This window comes from Lampetra fluviatilis, unplaced genomic scaffold, assembly GCF_964198595.1.
Source record: "Lampetra fluviatilis unplaced genomic scaffold, kcLamFluv1.1 SCAFFOLD_911, whole genome shotgun sequence".
Classification (NCBI taxonomy): domain Eukaryota; kingdom Metazoa; phylum Chordata; class Hyperoartia; order Petromyzontiformes; family Petromyzontidae; genus Lampetra; species Lampetra fluviatilis.
In genome coordinates this window covers 24,769-31,588 of record NW_027621041.1, presented here as the reverse complement: position 1 = coordinate 31,588, position 6,820 = coordinate 24,769, and positions in this window count along the sequence as shown.

Sequence of the window (6,820 nt, the reverse complement as noted above, 5' to 3'; positions counted from 1 at the left end):
CAGAGACCCACAGACTCACCACACAGAGACCCACAGACTCACCACACCACATAGAGACCCATAGACTCACACAGAGACCCATAGACTCACCACACAGAGACCCACAGACTCACCACCACCACACAGAGACCCACAGACTCACCACCACCACACAGAGACCCACAGACTCACCACACAGAGACCCACAGACTCACCACCACCACACAGACCTATGGACCTGAGGCTTTGGACTCGGCTGAGATGTTCAAATAGCAAAGTTCAACTCCATGTAAAGGAGTTCCGATCTGATTTTTTCGAAACTTTGAACTTCAAATCGAACAGCTCAGTCTGGACCTTGTCCCCAATTGCACACCGCTTTGTGTGAAGACACGCTGATAAAATGCGTGTAGACAGAAAAAAAGAACTGTTGTGGGGAAAAAAATATTGTAAAAAAAATATATAAGTGACATCAGTAAATAAACGCAAACATTTCATTAAGAAAGTAAAATAAAACGTTAAAAATAAAACATCTAAAATACGACGTTTCGATCGCAGCGCAAGCAAAGTTTTTATTTCAATTAAAAATGTGAAAAGTTTTTTTTATTTTTTATTCTTTTAGTTTTTACATCGATGTGAATTCACCGAAATAACACAGAATACGAATTACTGCAAACACCAAAGTTTGAGAAAGTTTGAAGTTTGTACTCTACCCCTGTCGATCTCTCCCTGTCTCTCTCTGTGTGTGTCTCTGTGTGTATCTGTCTGTGTGTCTCTGTGTGTGTGTCTCTGTGTGTGTCTCTCTGTGTCTCTGTGTCTGTGTGTCTCTGTGTCTCTGTGTCTGTGTGTCTCTGTGTGTGTCTCTGTGTGTCTCTCTCTGTGTCTCTCTCTGTGTGTGTCTCTGTGTGTGTCTCTGTGTGTGTCTCTGTGTGTCTCTCTCTGTGTCTCTCTCTGTGTGTGTCTCTGTGTGTGTCTCTGTGTGTGTCTCTGTGTGTGTCTCTGTGTGTCTCTCTCTGTGTGTGTCTCTGTGTGTGTCTCTGTGTCTCTGTGTGTGTGTGTGTCTCTGTGTGTGTCTCTGTGTGTGTCTCTGTGTCTGTGTGTCTCTGTGTGTGTGTCTCTGTGTGTCTCTCTCTGTGTCTCTCTGTGTCTGTGTCTCTGTGTGTGTCTCTCTGTGTCTCTCTCTGTGTGTGTCTCTGTGTGTGTCTCTGTGTCTCTGTGTCTGTGTGTCTCTGTGTGTGTGTCTCTGTGTGTGTCTCTGTGTGTGTCTCTGTGTCTCTGTGTCTGTGTGTCTCTGTGTGTGTGTCTCTGTGTGTGTCTCTGTGTGTGTCTCTGTGTCTCTGCGTCTGTGTGTCTCTGTGTGTGTCTCTCTGTGTCTCTCTCTGTGTGTGTCTCTGTGTGTGTCTCTGTGTCTCTGTGTCTGTGTGTCTCTGTGTGTGTGTCTCTGTGTGTGTCTCTGTGTGTCTCTGTGTCTCCCTGTCTCTGTGTGTCTCTGTGTGTCTCTCTCTCTCTGTGTCTCTCTCTGTCTTTGTGTCTCTGTGTGTGAGTGGCTGAGTGAGTGAGTGAGTGGCTGAGTGAGTGGCTCAGTGAGTGAGTGAGTGGCTCAGTGAGTGAGTGAATGAGTGAGTGAGTGACTGAGTGAGTGAGTGAGTGAATGAGTGAGTGAGTGGCTGAGTGAGTGAGTGAGTGGCTGAGTGAGTGAGTGAGTGGCTGAGTGAGTGAGTGAGTGAATGAGTGAGTGAGTGGCTGAGTGAGTGAGTGAGTGAATGAGTGAGTGAGTGGCTGAGTGAGTGAGTGGCTGAGTGAGTGAGTGGCTGATTGAGTGAGTGAGTGAATGAGTGAGTGAGTGGCTGAGTGAGTGAGTGAATGAGTGAGTGAGTGACTGAGTGAGTGAGTGAGTGAATGAGTGAGTGAGTGGCTGAGTGAGTGAGTGGCTGATTGAGTGGGTGAGTGGCTGAGTGAGTGAGTGAGTGGCTGAGTGAGTGAGTGAGTGAATGAGTGAGTGAGTGGCTGAGTGAGTGAGTGAGTGAATGAGTGAGTGAGTGGCTGAGTGAGTGAGTGGCTGAGTGAGTGAGTGGCTGATTGAGTGGGTGAGTGGCTGAGTGAGTGAGTGAGTGGCTGAGTGAGTGAGTGAGTGAATGAGTGAGTGAGTGGCTGAGTGAGTGAGTGAGTGAATGAGTGAGTGAGTGGCTGAGTGAGTGAGTGGCTGAGTGAGTGAGTGGCTGATTGAGTGGGTGAGTGGCTGAGTAAGTGAGTGAGTGGCTGAGTGAGTGAGTGAGTGGCTGAGTGAGTGAGTGGCTGAGTGAGTGAGTGAGTGGCTGAGTGAGTGAGTGAGTGAATGAGTGAGTGAGTGACTGAGTGAGTGAGTGAGTGAATGAGTGAGTGAGTGGCTGAGTGAGTGAGTGGCTGAGTGAGTGAGTGGCTGATTGAGTGGGTGAGTGGCTGAGTGAGTGAGTGAGTGGCTGAGTGAGTGAGTGAGTGAATGAGTGAGTGAGTGGCTGAGTGAGTGAGTGAGTGAATGAGTGAGTGAGTGGCTGAGTGAGTGAGTGGCTGAGTGAGTGAGTGGCTGATTGAGTGGGTGAGTGGCTGAGTGAGTGAGTGAGTGGCTGAGTGAGTGAGTGAGTGGCTGAGTGAGTGAGTGGCTGAGTGAGTGAGTGAGTGGCTGATTGAGTGGGTGAGTGGCTGACTGAGTGAGTGAGTGGCTGAGTGAGTGAGTGGCTGAGTGAGTGAGTGAGTGGCTGAGTGAGTGAGTGAGTGGCTGAGTGAGTGAGTGGCTGAGTGAGTGGCTGAGTGAGTGAGTGGCTGAGTGAGTGAGTGAGTGGCTGAGTGAGTGAATGGGTGAGTGGCTGACTGAGTGAGTGGCTCAGTGAGTGAGTGAGTGGCTGAGTGAGTGAGTGGGTGAGTGAGTGAATGAGTGAGTGGCTGAGTGAGTGAGTGACTGAGTGAGTGGCTGAGTGAGTGAGTGAGTGGCTGAGTGAGTGAATGGGTGAGTGGCTGACTGAGTGAATAAGTGAGTGAATGGGTGAGTGAGTGGCTGAGTGAGTGAGTGGTGAATGATGATGGTGATGATGATAATTATTTTGGACATTCACTCGCCACATCAATTGGAATGTTTATTCAAAGTTATTTTGACTTCAAATCATCACAAAAACACAGAGTACCATTACCATGAACTCGTCTGTGAGACCCCGAGTCTCTAGATCGACTTAGACCTCAAATCCGAACACCTCCAGGCCTGCTGAGAGATGCGTCATCAGGCTGAGTGAGTGGGTGGGTGAGTGAGTGAGTGAGTGGGTGAGTGAGTGAGTGAGTGGGTGAGTGAGTGAGTGAGTGAGTGGGTGAGTGAGTGAGTGAGTGGGTGGGTGGGTGAGTGAGTGAGTGGGTGAGTGGGTGGGTGAGTGGGTGGGTGAGTGAGTGGGTGAGTGAGTGGGTGGGTGAATGGGTGGGTGAGTGAGTGGGTGAGTGAGTGGGTGAGTGGGTGAGTGAGTGAGTGAGTGGGTGAGTGAGTGGGTGAGTGAGTGGGTGAGTGGGTGAGTGAGTGGGTGGGTGAGTGAGTGGGTGAGTGAGTGGGTGAGTGAGTGGGTGAGTGGGTGAGTGAGTGGGTGAGTGAGTGGGTGAGTGGGTGAGTGAGTGAGTGAGTGGGTGAGTGAGTGGGTGAGTGAGTGGGTGAGTGGGTGAGTGAGTGGGTGGGTGAGTGAGTGGGTGAGTGAGTGGGTGAGTGAGTGGGTGAGTGAGTGGGTGAGTGAGTGGGTGAGTGGGTGAGTGAGTGGGTTGAGTGGGTGAGTGGGTGAGTGAGTGAGTGAGTGGGTGAGTGAGTGAGTGAGTGGGTGAGTGAGTGGGTGAGTGAGTGGGTGAGTGAGTGGGTGAGTGAGTGGGTGAGTGGGTGAGTGAGTGGGTGAGTGAGTGGGTGAGTGGGTGAGTGAGTGGGTGAGTGGGTGAGTGAGTGGGTGAGTGAGTGGGTGAGTGAGTGGGTGAGTGGGTGAGTGAGTGGGTGAGTGAGTGGGTGAGTGGGTGAGTGAGTGGGTGGGTGAGTGAGTGAGTGGGTGAGTGAGTGGGTGAGTGAGTGGGTGAGTGAGTGAGTGAGTGGGTGAGTGAGTGAGTGGGTGGGTGGGTGAGTGGGTGAGTGAGTGGGTGGGTGGGTGAGTGAGTGGGTGAGTGGGTGAGTGGGTGGGTGAGTGAGTGGGTGAGTGAGTGGGTGGGTGGGTGGGTGAGTGAGTGGGTGAGTGGGTGAGTGGGTGAGTGAGTGGGTGAGTGAGTGAGTGGGTGAGTGAGTGGGTGGGTGGGTGAGTGAGTGGGTGAGTGAGTGGGTGAGTGAGTGAGTGGGTGAGTGAGTGGGTGGGTGGGTGAGTGAGTGGGTGAGTGAGTGGGTGAGTGAGTGGGTGAGTGAGTGAGTGGGTGAGTGAGTGAGTGAGTGGGTGAGTGAGTAGGTGAGTGAGTGAGTGGGTGAGTGAGTGAGTGAGTGGGTGAGTGAGTGAGTGGGTGAGTGAGTGAGTGGGTGAGTGAGTGAGTGAGTGGGTGAGTGAGTGGGTGAGTGAGTGAGTGGGTGAGTGAGTGAGTGGGTGAGTGAGTGGCTGAGTGAGTGGGTGGGTGGCTGAGTGAGTGAGTGAGTGGCTGAGTGAGTGGCTGAGTGAGTGAGTGGCTGATTGAGTGGGTGAGTGGCTGAGTGAGTGAGTGAGTGGCTGAGTGAGTGAGTGAGTGGCTGAGTGAGTGAGTGGCTGAGTGAGTGAGTGAGTGGCTGATTGAGTGGGTGAGTGGCTGACTGAGTGAGTGAGTGGCTGAGTGAGTGAGTGGCTGAGTGAGTGAGTGAGTGGCTGAGTGAGTGAGTGAGTGGCTGAGTGAGTGAGTGGCTGAGTGAGTGGCTGAGTGAGTGAGTGGCTGAGTGAGTGAGTGAGTGGCTGAGTGAGTGAATGGGTGAGTGGCTGACTGAGTGAGTGGCTCAGTGAGTGAGTGAGTGGCTGAGTGAGTGAGTGGGTGAGTGAGTGAATGAGTGAGTGGCTGAGTGAGTGAGTGACTGAGTGAGTGGCTGAGTGAGTGAGTGAGTGGCTGAGTGAGTGAATGGGTGAGTGGCTGACTGAGTGAATAAGTGAGTGAATGGGTGAGTGAGTGGCTGAGTGAGTGAGTGGTGAATGATGATGGTGATGATGATAATTATTTTGGACATTCACTCGCCACATCAATTGGAATGTTTATTCAAAGTTATTTTGACTTCAAATCATCACAAAAACACAGAGTACCATTACCATGAACTCGTCTGTGAGACCCCGAGTCTCTAGATCGACTTAGACCTCAAATCCGAACACCTCCAGGCCTGCTGAGAGATGCGTCATCAGGCTGAGTGAGTGGGTGGGTGAGTGAGTGAGTGAGTGGGTGAGTGAGTGAGTGAGTGAGTGGGTGAGTGAGTGAGTGAGTGAGTGAGTGGGTGAGTGAGTGAGTGAGTGGGTGGGTGGGTGAGTGAGTGAGTGGGTGAGTGGGTGGGTGAGTGGGTGGGTGAGTGAGTGGGTGAGTGAGTGGGTGGGTGAATGGGTGGGTGAGTGAGTGGGTGAGTGAGTGGGTGAGTGGGTGAGTGAGTGAGTGAGTGGGTGAGTGAGTGGGTGAGTGAGTGGGTGAGTGGGTGAGTGAGTGGGTGGGTGAGTGAGTGGGTGAGTGAGTGGGTGAGTGAGTGGGTGAGTGGGTGAGTGAGTGGGTGAGTGAGTGGGTGAGTGGGTGAGTGAGTGAGTGAGTGGGTGAGTGAGTGAGTGAGTGGGTGAGTGAGTGGGTGAGTGAGTGGGTGAGTGAGTGGGTGAGTGAGTGGGTGAGTGGGTGAGTGAGTGGGTGAGTGAGTGGGTGAGTGGGTGAGTGAGTGGGTGAGTGGGTGAGTGAGTGGGTGAGTGAGTGGGTGAGTGAGTGGGTGAGTGGGTGAGTGAGTGGGTGAGTGAGTGGGTGAGTGGGTGAGTGAGTGGGTGGGTGAGTGAGTGAGTGGGTGAGTGAGTGGGTGAGTGAGTGGGTGAGTGAGTGAGTGAGTGGGTGAGTGAGTGAGTGAGTGGGTGGGTGGGTGAGTGGGTGAGTGAGTGGGTGGGTGGGTGAGTGAGTGGGTGAGTGGGTGAGTGGGTGGGTGAGTGAGTGGGTGAGTGAGTGGGTGGGTGGGTGGGTGAGTGAGTGGGTGAGTGGGTGAGTGGGTGAGTGAGTGGGTGAGTGAGTGAGTGGGTGAGTGAGTGGGTGGGTGGGTGAGTGAGTGGGTGAGTGAGTGGGTGAGTGAGTGAGTGGGTGAGTGAGTGGGTGGGTGGGTGAGTGAGTGGGTGAGTGAGTGGGTGAGTGAGTGGGTGAGTGAGTGAGTGGGTGAGTGAGTGAGTGAGTGGGTGAGTGAGTAGGTGAGTGAGTGAGTGGGTGAGTGAGTGAGTGAGTGGGTGAGTGAGTGAGTGGGTGAGTGAGTGAGTGGGTGAGTGAGTGAGTGAGTGGGTGAGTGAGTGGGTGAGTGAGTGAGTGGGTGAGTGAGTGAGTGAGTGAGTGAGTGGGTGAGTGAGTGAGTGAGTGGGTGGGTGGGTGAGTGAGTGAGTGGGTGAGTGAGTGGGTGAGTGAGTGGGTGAGTGAGTGGGTGAGTGAGTGGGTGAGTGGGTGAGTGAGTGGGTGAGTGGGTGAGTGAGTGGGTGAGTGGGTGAGTGAGTGGGTGAGTGAGTGGGTGAGTGAGTGAGTGGGTGAGTGAGTGGGTGGGTGAGTGAGTGAGTGGGTGAGTGAGTGGGTGAGTGAGTGAGTGGGTGAGTGAGTGAGTGAGTGAGTGAGTGGGTGAGTGAGTGAGTGGGTGAGTGAGTGGGTGAGTGAGTGAGTGGGTGAGTGAGTGAGTGAGTGGGTGAGTGAGTAGGTGAGTGAGTGA